General features: G+C 33.3%; 1 protein-coding gene and 1 long non-coding RNA gene across 4 annotated transcripts in view; one reads left to right on the forward strand and one right to left on the reverse strand.

Moving 5' to 3' along the window:
* The window catches only part of LOC109613991 (uncharacterized), a 60,300-nt gene extending 58,503 nt beyond the window's left edge, over window positions 1-1,797 (forward strand). Inside the window, exon 12 of the transcript XR_009341553.1 lies at window positions 1,019-1,797. The gene's annotated coding sequence lies outside the window, so the exon portion shown is untranslated. The remainder of the gene's footprint in view (window positions 1-1,018) is intronic.
* LOC131800785 (uncharacterized) overlaps window positions 1-18,414 on the reverse strand; it is a 28,198-nt gene that overhangs the window by 2,170 nt on the left and 7,614 nt on the right. Inside the window, exons 5-20 of one of the 3 annotated variants that reach the window (XR_009341554.1) lie at window positions 15,876-15,956; window positions 15,691-15,768; window positions 15,335-15,570; window positions 12,758-12,816; window positions 11,591-11,671; window positions 11,407-11,484; window positions 11,052-11,287; window positions 8,528-8,586; window positions 7,317-7,397; window positions 7,132-7,209; window positions 6,777-7,012; window positions 4,253-4,311; window positions 3,042-3,122; window positions 2,857-2,934; window positions 2,502-2,737; window positions 16-74 (exon numbers count right to left, since the gene is read on the reverse strand). This is a non-coding gene — a long non-coding RNA (uncharacterized LOC131800785). Of the gene's footprint in view, window positions 1-15; window positions 75-2,501; window positions 2,738-2,856; window positions 2,935-3,041; window positions 3,123-3,931; window positions 4,137-4,252; window positions 4,312-6,776; window positions 7,013-7,131; window positions 7,210-7,316; window positions 7,398-8,206; window positions 8,412-8,527; window positions 8,587-11,051; window positions 11,288-11,406; window positions 11,485-11,590; window positions 11,672-12,757; window positions 12,817-15,334; window positions 15,571-15,690; window positions 15,769-15,875; window positions 15,957-18,414 lie in introns of those variants that run through there. The other 2 variants (XR_009341556.1, XR_009341555.1) reach the window with 2 other exon arrangements.

The following is an 18,414-nucleotide window of genomic DNA, read 5'->3' on the forward strand; positions in this document are numbered from 1 at the left end:
TTAGTGTCTACTTACCACATTGGGTACAGAATTCCACTCAGGGTTCGTCGACGATCTGCATTGTTTGACTTTTTCTGAAAATACAAGAAAAGAAACGTTATAAAAAGGTTCTGCAGTGTGTTCGGAATGTAATTACAACGCTACTACCACAAACTTAAACATTTTACTTTCACATTGAGATAAAGATGCATATAAAGAATCTTCATCACTTTTATATTGGTTTCGATATTTGCAATATTTTCCTTCTTTTCTTTTTCTTTCGTTTTTCTTTCCATTTGCATGTACTCACCGACAACGCTTGTTGCCATTCACAAAAGATTATAGATTTGCCATTGATTGATTGATAAATTTGTTTGCGTATTTGAGCTTTGGAAGGTAGAACATGTAGTACAGGGCATGTCATCTGTCGTGACATGACTTAGTTGAATCTTTGCCTCTGAAGCTCTATGTGATATAATTGATGTCGTATGACTTCTTGGTAGAGTGTCTGCGTTTCCAATGTGCAACTTTGTGTGAGGTTTTTTCTTACAATATAAACATCAGTGCGCACTGAAACATTGCCTTTTGTTATGTCCACTCTTTAAGCAGTTATTACATAACCTCTTTTCTCTTGCGAACTCTTTTCTCTGACTAACAGTCATATTATTAAATCTCATACAATTTTTCAAAATATGGTTTTTATAACACATGACACATCTATTTGATTGTGTCGAATGAGCATTTTGATGCGATATATGATCACTTCTAAATTAAGTTTAAGCTGTTTGACTTCTGAGACCATCTATTCGCTCTAGATCCCGATGTATGTTCTTAAGAAAATCTTCCATTTGCGAACATTTGGCTAGCTCTGAATGCGATTCGAGCGATTGTTCCCATAGTGTCAGTGTATCAACCGGAAGCTTAGTTGAACATAAGTATATTAAAATTGGATCCCATCGATCCACTTTTATACTATGAGCTCTCAATATAGCCAAGCAGTCACTTACTGTCGATTGTATTCTTTTAATATCTTTGCTAGATTCAACCGTTGCTGCAGAAAGATTGAATAATATCTTCAGTTGGTTATCAACTAGTACCCTAACATTTTCGTATCGCACCAATAATGCTTTCCATGCTAACGAAAAATTTTGATCAGATAAAGGGTACCGATCTACAATTCTACCAGCCTCACCCTTTGGTTTGTTACGCAAATGATAGAGTTTTTGCGCAGGTGTGAGTCTGGGATGACTTCCATAAATAGCCGTAAACACAAGGTGGCACTTTAATACAAATCTCAGACATATCAAACGTTGTACCCGGAGAATAAATAGCTGAGCTGTGAAACAACGATGGATTTGTAACTTCGCCTCTAGCGGTATTACTTTTGCTCTGCGCCTTTCGATTTTTTAACATTTCCAATATAGTAGCTTTAGTCACTTGGTAATTATCTCTGGCGAAAGCAAACATATCTCTAGGCCTCAATTTGTAATCTTCATCTCCCTCATTAAAATAGACACTTTCAAATTCACTGCGTACATTGTGCCAATCTTCATCCATTGATTCTAATTTTGTTTCTATTAAAGAATCAGACAGCTCGTTCTCTGCTGTGCTTCCTATTTTAATGCAAGTTTGCATTAGGTTTTCGGTCTCGTATTCAAATCTAGCATACAATTTAGAAACCATTTTGTAATATTAATTTAAATTAGTTATTTAGTTTATTTTATTAGTTTTTATTTGTTGATATTTAGTTTTTGATATTTATTGATATTTTTAAAATTATTTTTATTATTCATAAATTTTATTATTTTTGAATATACAAACACTTCAGCTATCAATTTATTTATAAATTTAGAAATAAATGAAGTTATATAAAATTTCAAATGTGTTTGTTGCGTATATCCTTCTTTTCTCAATAAACGTTTATTTTTTAAACCTTAAGAGAACTATTAACAATGTTGTTAATTTTTAGATATATGTATGTTGTTGATTTATGTGCTTTTTTAATTAAGATTTATTTTTGTTTATTTGTTCCTATTAATTTTATTTTTTGTTACATTCGATTGTTTGTTTATTATTGTGGTATTCAATATATGTACTAGCTTTATACGTTACGTTACTCGTCGCAGTAACTGCACAACTCTTTTTCACCACACCAGCTGATCGATAGTCGAACAATGGTAAATGACAGATCGATCAAAGAAGCAATGAAACAGATGACAAAGCTTGTTATATTTGTTGTTCACGAATGTAAGCAAAACAAATGTAACAAAAAATTTGTGTTAAGCAACAACAAACATACATATAAAAGAGTTTTTCTCTTTAAAATGACTCTGTTGATTATTTGGCAACAGAACAAAAGCGAAGACGACAAATAAAAATTGTAAAAAAGAATTGTTTTATTTTGTAGGGGTTTTAAATCTACAGAGTAGATTTAGATCCGAAAGTATATTATTTGTTGCACAAAGACGAACAACAAAACTATGAATATTAGACAACACAACAAGTATACAGGCGATACTTACGTGTTGCTAACAAGGCACTGGTGGTTAAGGCTTCAATAAAACACTTGTTATGTATTTATTTGTTAAAACAATTCTTTTTGTTGTGGCAAAGTTTAGCTTCTTGCTTCTTCTAGCTTAGCGATCAATCTCTCTTGATGACAGCAGGTAATTGTTGAGGTATCGATTGTTGGCCTATCGGTGTAATAAACCAGGAACCTCTACACCTGGTATAATTTCCAAAGACATTGTACTCTTAACTTGGACGGCAGAACGGATGACGACAAATCAGTTAAATTCGGTGAATATTGCATAGAAAGAAAAGAGAAAACGAGTAAAAGTTAGTAGAAGGGAAACAAGCAGTTAAGTGTTTACTTACTACATTGGGCACAAGATTCCTCTCGCGGTTGAGCTCAAGTGTTACGAATTTGTACGGCCCCGATCTGCATTGTTTGACCTTTCGTTAATATACAAAAATAAAAAAGAAACGTTATAAAAAGGTTCTACAGTGTGTTCGGAACGTAATTACAACGCTACCACCAAAAACTTGAATATTTTACTTACACATTGGGAAGAGCCGCCTCCAGATCAAGCCTAAATAATCTTTATCAGCCGCCAGATATAACCTGAAAATAAAGAGGTTGCCTGGAAAGAAGAGAGAATAAAGAATATTAATGGTTTAATGAAACCAAGAAAACCATTTTTTACAATGTATTTTGTTTTGATCTCTTGTTAATAACTTGTTTTTGATGTGTATCTAATTTTCACTAAGACTCATTTTTTAAATTGATAGCGATGTATTCGGCTTAAAACTTTTTAAAAGGGTGGTAGGAATGAGTTAGAGGGGTAAGTGAAGGGATCGAATATGGGGCACCCTGTGAATAGGGGTGTCATGGCGAGAGGTAATCTCGGTGGGTGGACAGTTTCCCTAACCGGATAGCCGCTAGAGGAAACCTGATTCGAATTAGGAGATATTTGTCTAAATCAAAATGTTAAAGGTGAGTTCGTTGCTTCAAGTAAATCACTTTCGTTGCCTTCATCAATCTGTTCAATATTGCATTTTTCCTTAAACCCCAAAGAACACATTTATAAATAATCTTAATGTTTATTAATATAAAGTATCGGTAAGTACTTAATACTAAAGAACAAACGTTTTTATAAAAACAACAATAAAGGGACCATTTTGCAACAGCAATATACTATGTTATCCCGAACAAATAAGCCAACACTGTTCTATTAATAGACAAGGCATGGTCGACGAAGGGGTTTTTGTTGTAACAGACAAAACCAACTTACATGGTTATGCCACTTCGTTCATGTAAAACGAAAGTATAACAAGTGGAGAAAGATGAAAATGTTTATAAGTGCGATTGTAAGATTTGGAAGGCTTTTCAAAAGAATTTTAGTTTTATATCATCATTGGAAATAACTTTATTTGGTTTTATCATAGTAAGTAGTTTTATATCTTTACTTGCAATCTATTGAATTTTAAAATATCATATTTATCATCATACTATTTCTAAATGTGTTGCTTAAGTAAGAATTGTATCCACTTATTTGGAATGGGATCATGTGCAGTTTGTTGCACCACTTATCGTACTGTACATTCGTTGAAAGCCGTTCACTACTTCGTATTGCAACATTGAATTGGCGCCTTGCCTGTCGTTTGAGTGTTCGTGCCCAACATTTTAAATATTACAAGATCGTGTGTTATTAGTAATAGAAAAAAGTTAAAGTTAGTAAAAGGGGAAACAAGGAGTTTAGTGTCTACATACCACATTGGGTACAGAATTCCACTCAGGTTTCGTCGACGATCTGCATTGTTTGACTTTTTCTGAAAATACAAGAAAAGAAACGTTACAAAAAGGTTCTGCAGTGTGTTCGGAATGTAATTACAACGCTACTACCACAAACTTAAACATTTTACTTTCACATTGAGATAAAGATGCATATAAAGAATCTTCATCACTTTTATATTGGTTTCGATATTTGCAATATTTTCCTTCTTTTCTTTTTCTTCCGTTTTTCTTTCCATTTGCATGTACTCACCGACAACGCTTGTTGCCATTCACAAAAGATTATAGATTTGCCATTGATTGATTGATAAATTTGTTTGCGTATTTGAGCTTTGGAAGGTAGAACTTGTAGTACAGGGCATGTCATCTGTCGTGACATGACTTAGTTGAATCTTTGCCTCTGAAGCTCTATGTGATATAATTTTTGTCGTATGACTTCTTGGTAGAGTGTCTGCGTTTCCAATGTGCAACTTTGTGTGAGGTTTTTTCTTACAATATAAACATCAGTGCGCACTGAAACATTCCCTTTTGTTATGTCCACTCTTTAAGCAGTTATTACATAACCTCTTTTCTCTTGCGAACTCTTTTCTCTGACTAACAGTCATATTATTAAATCTCATACAATTTTTCAAAATATGGTTTTTATAACACATGACACATCTATTTGATTGTGTCGAATGAGCATTTTGATGCGATATATGATCACTTCTAAATTAAGTTTAAGCTGTTTGACTTCTGAGACCATCTATTCGCTCTAGATCCCGATGTATGTTCTTAAGAAAATCTTCCATTTGCGAACATTTGGCTAGCTCTGAATGCGATTCGAGCGATTGTTCCCATAGTGTCAGTGTATCAACCGGAAGCTTAGTTGAACATAAGTATATTAAAATTGGATCCCATCGATCCACTTTTATACTATGAGCTCTCAATATAGCCAAGCAGTCACTTACTGTCGATTGTATTCTTTTAATATCTTTGCTAGATTCAACCGTTGCTGCAGAAAGATTGAATAATATCTTCAGTTGGTTATCAACTAGTACCCTAACATTTTCGTATCGCACCAATAATGCTTTCCATGCTAACGAAAAATTTTGATCAGATAAAGGGTACCGATCTACAATTCTACCAGCCTCACCCTTTGGTTTGTTACGCAAATGATAGAGTTTTTGCGCAGGTGTGAGTCTGGGATGATTTCCATAAATAGCCGTAAACACAAGGTGGCACTTTAATACAAATCTCAGACATATCAAACGTTGTACCCGGAGAATAAATAGCTGAGCTGTGAAACAACGATGGATTTGTAACTTCGCCTCTAGCGGTATTACTTTTGCTCTGCGCCTTTCGATTTTTTAATATTTCCAATATAGTAGCTTTAGTCACTTGGTAATTATCTCTGGCGAAAGCAAACATATCTCTAGGCCTCAATTTGTAATCTTCATCTCCCTCATTAAAATAGACACTTTCAAATTCACTGCGTACATTGTGCCAATCTTCATCCATTGATTCTAATTTTGTTTCTATTAAAGAATCAGACAGCTCGTTCTCTGCTGTGCTTCCTATTTTAATGCAAGTTTGCATTAGGTTTTCGGTCTCGTATTCAAATCTAGCATACAATTTAGAAACCATTTTGTAATATTAATTTAAATTAGTTATTTAGTTTATTTTACTAGTTTTTATTTGTTGATATTTAGTTTTTGATATTTATTGATATTTTTAAAATTATTTTTATTATTCATAAATTTTATTATTTTTGAATATACAAACACTTCAACTATCAATTTATTTATAAATTTAGAAATAAATGAAGTTATATAAAATTTCAAATGTGTTTGTTGCGTATATCCTTCTTTTCTCAATAAACGTTTATTTTTTAAACCTTAAGAGAACTATTAACAATGTTGTTAATTTTTAGATATATGTATGTTGTTGATTTATGTGCTTTTTTAATTAAGATTTATTTTTATTTATTTGTTCCTATTAATTTTATTTTTTGTTACATTCGATTGTTTGTTTATTATTGTGGTATTCAATATATGTACTAGCTTTATACGTTACGTTACTCGTCGCAGTAACTGCACAACTCTTTTTCACCACACCAGCTGATCGATGGTCGAACAATGGTAAATGACAGATCGATCAAAGAAGCAATGAAACAGATGACAAAGCTTGTTATATTTGTTGTTCACGAATGTAAGCAAAACAAATGTAACAAAAAATGATGCAGCAAAGTTATTATGGTGTTAGTGTATATTAATTTGTGTTAAGCAACAACAAACATACATATAAAAGACTTTTTCTCTTTAAAATGACTCTGTTGATTATTTGGCAACAGAACAAAAGCGAAGACGACAAATAAAAATTGTAAAAATGAATTGTTTTATTTTGTAGGGGTTCTAAATCTACAGAGTAGATTTAGATCCGAAAGTATATTATTTGTTGCACAAAGACGAACAACAAAACTATGAATATTAGACAACACAACAAGTATACAGGCGATACTTACGTGTTGCTAACAAGGCACTGGTGGTTAAGGCTTCAATAAAACACTTGTTATGTATTTATTTGTTAAAACAATTCTTTTTGTTGTGGCAAAGTTTAGCTTCTTGCTTCTTCTAGCTTAGCGATCAATCTCTCTTGATGACAGCAGGTAATTGTTGAGGTATCGATTGTTGGCCTATCGGTGTAATAAACCAGGAACCTCTACACCTGGTATAATTCCCAAAGACATTGTACTCTTAACTTGGACGGCAGAACGGATGACGACAAATCAGTTAAATTCGGTGAATATTGCATAGAAAGAAAAGAGAAAACGAGTAAAAGTTAGTAGAAGGGAAACAAGCAGTTAAGTGTTTACTTACTACATTGGGCACAAGATTCCTCTCGCGGTTGAGCTCAAGTGTTACGAATTTGTACGGCCCCGATCTGCATTGTTTGACCTTTCGTTAATATACAAAAATAAAAAAGAAACGTTATAAAAAGGTTCTACAGTGTGTTCGGAATGTAATTACAACGCTACCACCAAAAACTTGAATATTTTACTTACACATTGGGAAGAGCCGCCTCCAGATCAAGCCTAAATAATCTTTATCAGCCGCCAGATATAACCTGAAAATAAAGAGGTTGCCTGGAAAGAAGAGAGAATAAAGAATATTAATGGTTTAATGAAACCAAGAAAACCATTTTTTACAATGTATTTTGTTTTGATCTCTTGTTAATAACTTGTTTTTGATGTGTATCTAATTTTCACTAAGACTCATTTTTTAAATTGATAGCGATGTATTCGGCTTAAAACTCTTTAAAAGGGTGGTAGGAATGAGTTAGAGGGGTAAGTGAAGGGATCGAATATGGGGCACCCTGTGAATAGGGGTGTCATGGCGAGAGGTAATCTCGGTGGGTGGACAGTTTCCCTAACCGGATAGCCGCTAGAGGAAACCTGATTCGAATTAAGAGATATTTGTCTAAATCAAAATGTTAAAGGTGAGTTCGTTGCTTCAAGTAAATCACTTTCGTTGCCTTCATCAATCTGTTCAATATTGCATTTTTCCTTAAACCCCAAAGAACACATTTATAAATAATCTTAATGTTTATTAATATAAAGTATCGGTAAGTACTTAATACTAAAGAACAAACGTATTTATAAAAACAACAATAAAGGGACCATTTTGCAACAGCAATATACTATGTTATCCCGAACAAATAAGCCAACACTGTTCTATTAATAGACAAGGCATGGTCGACGAAGGGGTTTTTGTTGTAACAGACAAAACCAACTTACATGGTTATGCCACTTCGTTCATGTAAAACGAAAGTATAACAAGTGGAGAAACATGAAAATGTTTATAAGTGCGATAGTAAGATTTGGAAGGCTTTTCAAAAGAATTTTAGTTTTATATCATCATTGGAAATAACTTTATTTGGTTTTATCATAGTAAGTAGTTTTATATCTTTACTTGCAATCTATTGAATTTTAAAATATCATATTTATCATCATACTATTTCTAAATGTGTTGCTTAAGTAAGAATTGTATCCACTTATTTGGAATGGGATCATGTGCAGTTTGTTGCACCACTTATCGTACTGTACATTCGTTGAAAGCCGTTCACTACTTCGTATTGCAACATTGAATTGGCGCCTTGCCTGTCGTTTGAGTGTTCGTGCCCAACATTTTAAATATTACAAGATCGTGTGTTATTAGTAATAGAAAAAAGTTAAAGTTAGTAAAAGGGGAAACAAGGAGTTTAGTGTCTACTTACCACATTGGGTACAGAATTCCACTCAGGGTTCGTCGACGATCTGCATTGTTTGACTTTTTCTGAAAATACAAGAAAAGAAACGTTACAAAAAGGTTCTGCAGTGTGTTCGGAATGTAATTACAACGCTACCACCACAAACTTAAACATTTTACTTTCACATTGAGATAAAGATGCATATAAAGAATCTTCATCACTTTTATATTGGTTTCGATATTTCCAATATTTTCCTTCTTTTCTTTTTCTTCCGTTTTTCTTTCCATTTGCATGTACTCACCGACAACGCTTGTTGCCATTCACAAAATATTATAGATTTGCCATTGATTGATTGATAAATTTGTTTGCGTATTTGAGCTTTGGAAGGTAGAACTTGTAGTACAAGGCATGTCATCTGTCGTGACATGACTTAGTTGAATCTTTGCCTCTGAAGCTCTATGTGATATAATTGATGTCGTATGACTTCTTGGTAGAGTGTCTGCGTTTCCAATGTGCAACTTTGTGTGAGGTTTTTTCTTACAATATAAACATCAGTGCGCACTGAAACATTGCCTTTTGTTATGTCCACTCTTTAAGCAGTTATTACATAACCTCTTTTCTCTTGCGAACTCTTTTCTCTGACTAACAGTCATATTATTAAATCTCATACAATTTTTCAAAATATGGTTTTTATAACACATGATACATCTATTTGATTGTGTCGAATGAGCATTTTGATGCGATATATGATCACTTCTAAATTAAGTTTAAGCTGTTTGACTTCTGAGACCATCTATTCGCTCTAGATCCCGATGTATGTTCTTAAGAAAATCTTCCATTTGCGAACATTTGGCTAGCTCTGAATGCGATTCGAGCGATTGTTCCCATAGTGTCAGTGTATCAACCGGAAGCTTAGTTGAACATAAGTATATTAAAATTGGATCCCATCGATCCACTTTTATACTATGAGCTCTCAATATAGCCAAGCAGTCACTTACTGTCGATTGTATTCTTTTAATATCTTTGCTAGATTCAACCGTTGCTGCAGAAAGATTGAATAATATCTTCAGTTGGTTATCAACTAGTACCCTAACATTTTCGTATCGCACCAATAATGCTTTCCATGCTAACGAAAAATTTTGATCAGATAAAGGGTACCGATCTACAATTCTACCAGCCTCACCCTTTGGTTTGTTACGCAAATGATAGAGTTTTTGCGCAGGTGTGAGTCTGGGATGATTTCCATAAATAGCCGTAAACACAAGGTGGCACTTTAATACAAATCTCAGACATATCAAACGTTGTACCCGGAGAATAAATAGCTGAGCTGTGAAACAACGATGGATTTGTAACTTCGCCTCTAGCGGTATTACTTTTGCTCTGCGCCTTTCGATTTTTTAATATTTCCAATATAGTAGCTTTAGTCACTTGGTAATTATCTCTGGCGAAAGCAAACATATCTCTAGGCCTCAATTTGTAATCTTCATCTCCCTCATTAAAATAGACACTTTCAAATTCACTGCGTACATTGTGCCAATCTTCATCCATTGATTCTAATTTTGTTTCTATTAAAGAATCAGACAGCTCGTTCTCTGCTGTGCTTCCTATTTTAATGCAAGTTTGCATTAGGTTTTCGGTCTCGTATTCAAATCTAGCATACAATTTAGAAACCATTTTGTAATATTAATTTAAATTAGTTATTTAGTTTATTTTATTAGTTTTTATTTGTTGATATTTAGTTTTTGATATTTATTGATATTTTTAAAATTATTTTTATTATTCATAAATTTTATTATTTTTGAATATACAAACACTTCAACTATCAATTTATTTATAAATTTAGAAATAAATGAAGTTATATAAAATTTCAAATGTGTTTGTTGCGTATATCCTTCTTTTCTCAATAAACGTTTATTTTTTAAACCTTAAGAGAACTATTAACAATGTTGTTAATTTTTAGATATATGTATGTTGTTGATTTATGTGCTTTTTTAATTAAGATTTATTTTTATTTATTTGTTCCTATTAATTTTATTTTTTGTTACATTCGATTGTTTGTTTATTATTGTGGTATTCAATATATGTACTAGCTTTATACGTTACGTTACTCGTCGCAGTAACTGCACAACTCTTTTTCACCACACCAGCTGATCGATAGTCGAACAATGGTAAATGACAGATCGATCAAAGAAGCAATGAAACAGATGACAAAGCTTGTTATATTTGTTGTTCACGAATGTAAGCAAAACAAATGTAACAAAAAATGATGCAGCAAAGTTATTATGGTGTTAGTGTATATTAATTTGTGTTAAGCAACAACAAACATACATATAAAAGAGTTTTTCTCTTTAAAATGACTCTGTTGATTATTTGGCAACAGAACAAAAGCGAAGACGACAAATAAAAATTGTAAAAAAGAATTGTTTTATTTTGTAGGGGTTCTAAATCTACAGAGTAGATTTAGATCCGAAAGTATATTATTTGTTGCACAAAGACGAACAACAAAACTATGAATATTAGACAACACAACAAGTATACAGGCGATACTTACGTGTTGCTAACAAGGCACTGGTGGTTAAGGCTTCAATAAAACACTTGTTATGTATTTATTTGTTAAAACAATTCTTTTTGTTGTGGCAAAGTTTAGCTTCTTGCTTCTTCTAGCTTAGCGATCAATCTCTCTTGATGACAGCAGGTAATTGTTGAGGTATCGATTGTTGGCCTATCGGTGTAATAAACCAGGAACCTCTACACCTGGTATAATTCCCAAAGACATTGTACTCTTAACTTGGACGGCAGAACGGATGACGACAAATCAGTTAAATTCGGTGAATATTGCATAGAAAGAAAAGAGAAAACGACTAAAAGTTAGTAGAAGGGAAACAAGCAGTTAAGTGTCTACTTACTACATTGGGCACAAGATTCCTCTCGCGGTTGAGCTCAAGTGTTACGAATTTGTACGGCCCCGATCTGCATTGTTTGACCTTTCGTTAATATACAAAAATAAAAAGAAACGTTATAAAAAGGTTCTACAGTGTGTTCGGAATGTAATTACAACACTACCACCAAAAACTTGAATATTTTACTTACACATTGGGAAGAGCCGCCTCCAGATCAAGCCTAAATAATCTTTATCAGCCGCCAGATATAACCTGAAAATAAAGAGGTTGCCTGGAAAGAAGAGAGAATAAAGAATATTAATGGTTTAATGGAACCAAGCCATTTTTTACAATGTATTTTGTTTTGATCTCTTGTTAATAACTTGTTTTTGATGTGCATCTAATTTTCACTAAGACTCATTTTTTAAATTGATAGCGATGTATTCGGCTTAAAACTCTTTAAAAGGGTGGTAGGAATGAGTTAGAGGGGTAAGTGAAGGGATCGAATATGGGGCACCCTGTGAATAGGGGTGTCATGGCGAGAAGTAATCTCGGTGGGTGGACAGTTTCCCTAACCGGATAGCCGCTAGAGATGTTAAAGGTGAGTTCGTTGCTTCAAGTAAATCACTTTCGTTGCCTTCATCAATCTGTTCAATATTGCATTTTTCCTTAAACCCCAAAGAACACATTTATAAATAATCTTAATGTTTATTAATATAAAGTATCGGTAAGTACTTAATACTAAAGAACAAACGTTTTTATAAAAACAACAATAAAGGGACCATTTGGCAACAGCAATATACTATGTTATCCCGAACAAATAAGCCAACACTGTTCTATTAATAGACAAGGCATGGTCGACGAAGGGGTTTTTGTTGTAACAGACAAAACCAACTTACATGGTTATGCCACTTCGTTCATGTAAAACGAAAGTATAACAAGTGGAGAAAGATGAAAATGTTTATAAGTGCGATTGTAAGATTTGGAAGGCTTTTCAAAAGAATTTTAGTTTTATATCATCATTGGAAATAACTTTATTTGGTTTTATCATAGTAAGTAGTTTTATATCTTTACTTGCAATCTATTGAATTTTATAATATCATATTTATCATCATACTATTTCTAAATGTGTTGCTTAAGTAAGAATTGTATCCACTTATTTGGAATGGGATCATGTGCAGTTTGTTGCACCACTTATCGTACTGTACATTCGTTGAAAGCCGTTCACTACTTCGTATTGCAACATTGAATTGGCGCCTTGCCTGTCGTTTGAGTGTTCGTGCCCAACATTTTAAATATTACAAGATCGTGTGTTATTAGTAATAGAAAAAAGTTAAAGTTAGTAAAAGGGGAAACAAGGAGTTTAGTGTCTACTTACCACATTGGGTACAGAATTCCACTCAGGGTTCGTCGACGATCTGCATTGTTTGACTTTTTCTGAAAATACAAGAAAAGAAACGTTACAAAAAGGTTCTGCAGTGTGTTCGGAATGTAATTACAACGCTACCACCACAAACTTAAACATTTTACTTTCACATTGAGATAAAGATGCATATAAAGAATCTTCATCACTTTTATATTGGTTTCGATATTTCCAATATTTTCCTTCTTTTCTTTTTCTTCCGTTTTTCTTTCCATTTGCATGTACTCACCGACAACGCTTGTTGCCATTCACAAAAGATTATAGATTTGCCATTGATTGATTGATAAATTTGTTTGCGTATTTGAGCTTTGGAAGGTAGAACTTGTAGTACAGGGCATGTCATCTGTCGTGACATGACTTAGTTGAATCTTTGCCTCTGAAGCTCTATGTGATATAATTGATGTCGTATGACTTCTTGGTAGAGTGTCTGCGTTTCCAATGTGCAACTTTGTGTGAGGTTTTTTCTTACAATATAAACATCAGTGCGCACTGAAACATTCCCTTTTGTTATGTCCACTCTTTAAGCAGTTATTACATAACCTCTTTTCTCTTGCGAACTCTTTTCTCTGACTAACAGTCATATTATTAAATCTCATACAATTTTTCAAAATATGGTTTTTATAACACATGACACATCTATTTGATTGTGTCGAATGAGCATTTTGATGCGATATATGATCACTTCTAAATTAAGTTTAAGCTGTTTGACTTCTGAGACCATCTATTCGCTCTAGATCCCGATGTATGTTCTTAAGAAAATCCTCCATTTGCGAACATTTGGCTAGCTCTGAATGCGATTCGAGCGATTGTTCCCATAGGGTCAGTGTATCAACCGGAAGCTTAGTTGAACATAAGTATATTAAAATTGGATCCCATCGATCCACTTTTATACTATGAGCTCTCAATATAGCCAAGCAGTCACTTACTGTCGATTGTATTCTTTTAATATCTTTGCTAGATTCAACCGTTGCTGCAGAAAGATTGAATAATATCTTCAGTTGGTTATCAACTAGTACCCTAACATTTTCGTATCGCACCAATAATGCTTTCCATGCTAATGAAAAATTTTGATCAGATAAAGGGTACCGATCTACAATTCTACCAGCCTCACCCTTTGATTTGTTACGCAAATGATAGAGTTTCTGCGCAGGTGTGAGTCTGGGATGATTTCCATAAATAGCCGTAAAAATATCTCTAAATGTTGGCCATTCTTCATAACTTCCGTAGAAGTCTTGAGTGTCACAAGGTGGCACTTTAATACAAATCTCAGACATATCAAACGTTGTACCCGGAGAATAAATAGCTGAGCTGTGAAACAACGATGGATTTGAAACTTCGCCTCTAGCGGTATTACTTTTGCTCTGCGCCTTTCGATTTTTTAATATTTCCAATATAGTAGCTTTAGTCACTTGGTAATTATCTCTGGCGAAAGCAAACATATCTCTAGGCCTCAATTTGTAATCTTCATCTCCCTCATTAAAATAGACACTTTCAAATTCACTGCGTACATTGTGCCAATCTTCATCCATTGATTCTAATTTTGTTTCTATTAAAGAATCAGACAGCTCGTTCTCTGCTGTGCTTCCTATTTTAATGCAAGTTTGCATTAGGTTTTCGGTCTCGTATTCAAATCTAGCATACAATTTAGAAACCATTTTGTAATATTAATTTAAATTAGTTATTTAGTTTATTTTATTAGTTTTTATTTGTTGATATTTAGTTTTTGATATTTATTGATATTTTTAAAATCATTTTTATTATTCATAAATTTTATTATTTTTGAATATACAAACACTTCAACTATCAATTTATTTATAAATTTAGAAATAAATGAAGTTATATAAAATTTCAAATGTGTTTGTTGCGTATATCCTTCTTTTCTCAATAAACGTTTATTTTTTAAACCTTAAGAGAACTATTAACAATGTTGTTAATTTTTAGATATATGTATGTTGTTGATTTATGTGCTTTTTTAATTAAGATTTATTTTTATTTATTTGTTCCTATTAATTTTATTTTTTGTTACATTCGATTGTTTGTTTATTATTGTGGTATTCAATATATGTACTAGCTTTATACGTTACGTTACTCGTCGCAGTAACTGCACAACTCTTTTTCACCACACCAGCTGATCGATAGTCGAACAATGGTAAATGACAGATCGATCAAAGAAGCAATGAAACAGATGACAAAGCTTGTTATATTTGTTGTTCACGAATGTAAGCAAAACAAATGTAACAAAAAATGATGCAGCAAAGTTATTATGGTGTTAGTGTATATTAATTTGTGTTAAGCAACAACAAACATACATATAAAAGAGTTTTTCTCTTTAAAATGACTCTGTTGATTATTTGGCAACAGAACAAAAGCGAAGACGACAAATAAAAATTGTAAAAAAGAATTGTTTTATTTTGTAGGGGTTCTAAATCTACAGAGTAGATTTAGATCCGAAAGTATATTATTTGTTGCACAAAGACGAACAACAAAACTATGAATATTAGACAACACAACAAGTATACAGGCGATACTTACGTGTTGCTAACAAGGCACTGGTGGTTAAGGCTTCAATAAAACACTTGTTATGTATTTATTTGTTAAAACAATTCTTTTTGTTGTGGCAAAGTTTAGCTTCTTGCTTCTTCTAGCTTAGCGATCAATCTCTCTTGATGACAGCAGGTAATTGTTGAGGTATCGATTGTTGGCCTATCGGTGTAATAAACCAGGAACCTCTACACCTGGTATAATTCCCAAAGACATTGTACTCTTAACTTGGACGGCAGAACGGATGACGACAAATCAGTTAAATTCGGTGAATATTGCATAGAAAGAAAAGAGGAAAACGACTAAAAGTTAGTAGAAGGGAAACAAGCAGTTAAGTGTCTACTTACTACATTGGGCACAAGATTCCTCTCGCGGTTGAGCTCAAGTGTTACGAATTTGTACGGCCCCGATCTGCATTGTTTGACCTTTCGTTAATATACAAAAATAAAAAAGAAACGTTATAAAAAGGTTCTACAGTGTGTTCGGAATGTAATTACAACGCTACCACCAAAAACTTGAATATTTTACTTACACATTGGGAAGAGCCGCCTCCAGATCAAGCCTAAATAATCTTTATCAGCCGCCAGATATAACCTGAAAATAAAGAGGTTGCCTGGAAAGAAGAGAGAATAAAAATTATTAATGGTTTAATGAAACCAAGAAAACCATTTTTTACAATGTATTTTGTTTTGATCTCTTGTTAATAACTTGTTTTTGATGTGTATCTAATTTTCACTAAGACTCATTTTTTAAATTGATAGCGATGTATTCGGCTTAAAACTCTTTAAAAGGGTGGTAGGAATGAGTTAGAGGGGTAAGTGAAGGGATCGAATATGGGGCACCCTGTGAATAGGGGTGTCATGGCGAGAGGTAATCTCGGTGGGTGGACAGTTTCCCTAACCGGATAGCCGCTAGAGGAAACCTGATTCGAATTAGGAGATATTTGTCTAAATCAAAATGTTAAAGGTGAGTTCGTTGCTTCAAGTAAATCACTTTCGTTGCCTTCATCAATCTGTTCAATATTGCATTTTTCCTTAAACCCCAAAGAACACATTTATAAATAATCTTAATGTTTATTAATATAAAGTATCGGTAAGTACTTAATACTAAAGAACAAACGTTTTTATAAAAACAACAATAAAGGGATCATTTTGCAACAGCAATATACTATGTTATCCCGAACAAATAAGCCAACACTGTTCTATTAATAGACAAGGCATGGTCGACGAAGGGGTTTTTGTTGTAACAGACAAAACCAACTTACATGGTTATGCCACTTCGTTCATGTAAAACGAAAGTATAACAAGTGGAGAAAGATGAAAATGTTTATAAGTGCGATTGTAAGATTTGGAAGGCTTTTCAAAAGAATTTTAGTTTTATATCATCATTGGAAATAACTTTATTTGGTTTTATCATAGTAAGTAGTTTTATATCTTTACTTGCAATCTATTGAATTTTAAAATATCATATTTATCATCATACTATTTCTAAATGTGTTGCTTAAGTAAGAATTGTATCCACTTATTTGGAATGGGATCATGTGCAGTTTGTTGCACCACTTATCGTACTGTACATTCGTTGAAAACCGTTCACTACTTCGTATTGCAACATTGAATTGGCGCCTTGCCTGTCGTTTGAGTGTTCGTGCCCAACATTTTAAATATTACAAGATCGTGTGTTATTAGTAATGTAAAACGCATTTCCTCTTTATTATAATATCAATAAAAAATAATAATTTGATTTTTTTCTATTTTTCTCCCTCTTTTATCTGAGTTCAATTTGAGCGCATCAACATTTGATCCTGTCAAGCTACGATTGAAATAAGAGTCAAATAAAAAAAGGACAGTCTTATCGATGAATTTTAGATTGTCTTCTAAGTTCGTGTGGGAGAAGTAATCAACATCAACAAAATCATCATCTCCATCATATTCATTTCTATACAAACGCTAGGTGTCGTGCATTTTTATTGCAGTGAGCCTGTGAAAACAAATAAAAAAAATACTACAATAACAAAACGTTCACTTTACATCGCGTCGCAGAGTTTCTTTTTTCGTTTGTGGTTAACATCGAACAGTGCAAATGAGAAAGAAACTAATTCGAAAGAATAACAACCAAAAAACATTAAGTTTGCCGGGCCGAACTTTTAATACCATAGGGTAAAGGAAGCATTTTTATATAAAAGTATCTGAATTCAAAATACCAAATATGGATGGGTATAGGATGTGCGCTTTAGGAAAACATGGAACTAAATATTCAATGTTCTGCCAGCGGGCTAGAACCCATTATGAACTGCAAATACCAATTTTTATCAAAATATCGAATATCGGGAGGTACAGTTATATGGCGGTTATACCAATTTCTGTACCATCCTATACACAATACAAATTGTTTAACTCAGAGGGGCTCCGTAATACGCAGAATGCGTCGAGCAGTAGATCGTAGGCTGAAATGTAAAAGATAAATAAAAACACAATGGTTTTTCTTAAAATATATGCAACTATTTATTGCTAGTTTGGTTGGTGGAAACGATATTACCTGTGGCAACATATGCCTTTCTATGCACAACGATACGTGCTTTGCAAACGATATTGTGGGTGTTGTCTGTCCGAATGACAGCGAAATACTACCTGATGTCTAAAGGAGGCGGATAAAAAGTGACAATAATTACTATGCAAGGGAATTGGTTTGTCTGTATAACTTTCCAAACACACGACCGTGTTTATACATTCTAAAAGAAAGGTGACTAAATCTTTCCACGAAGTAAGAGCCGCTTTGTTTTTAATACATTGTTCCCTTAGCATTGTCGTTTCTTCCGATAAGCGTTGCAGGCAAAGAAAGACAAGTATCGGATCCCATTGATCTGTGGGAACGTCGTAAGTCGACATGAAGGAGATACAACGATTAATTCCAAATCGAATCTCTTTCAAACCAGAGATTGTTTCCTTATCTGGAATTGGAAGTCTAAATAACGAAGACAACTGTCGATGTACCAATATACGAGTATTGTCATACTCATCATGTAATGCTTTCCAAGCCAAAGCAAAACCACGAAACTGCGAAACTATTTCCCT

Source organism: Musca domestica, unplaced genomic scaffold (assembly GCF_030504385.1).
Source record: "Musca domestica strain aabys unplaced genomic scaffold, Musca_domestica.polishedcontigs.V.1.1 13, whole genome shotgun sequence".
NCBI classification, from domain to species: domain Eukaryota; kingdom Metazoa; phylum Arthropoda; class Insecta; order Diptera; family Muscidae; genus Musca; species Musca domestica.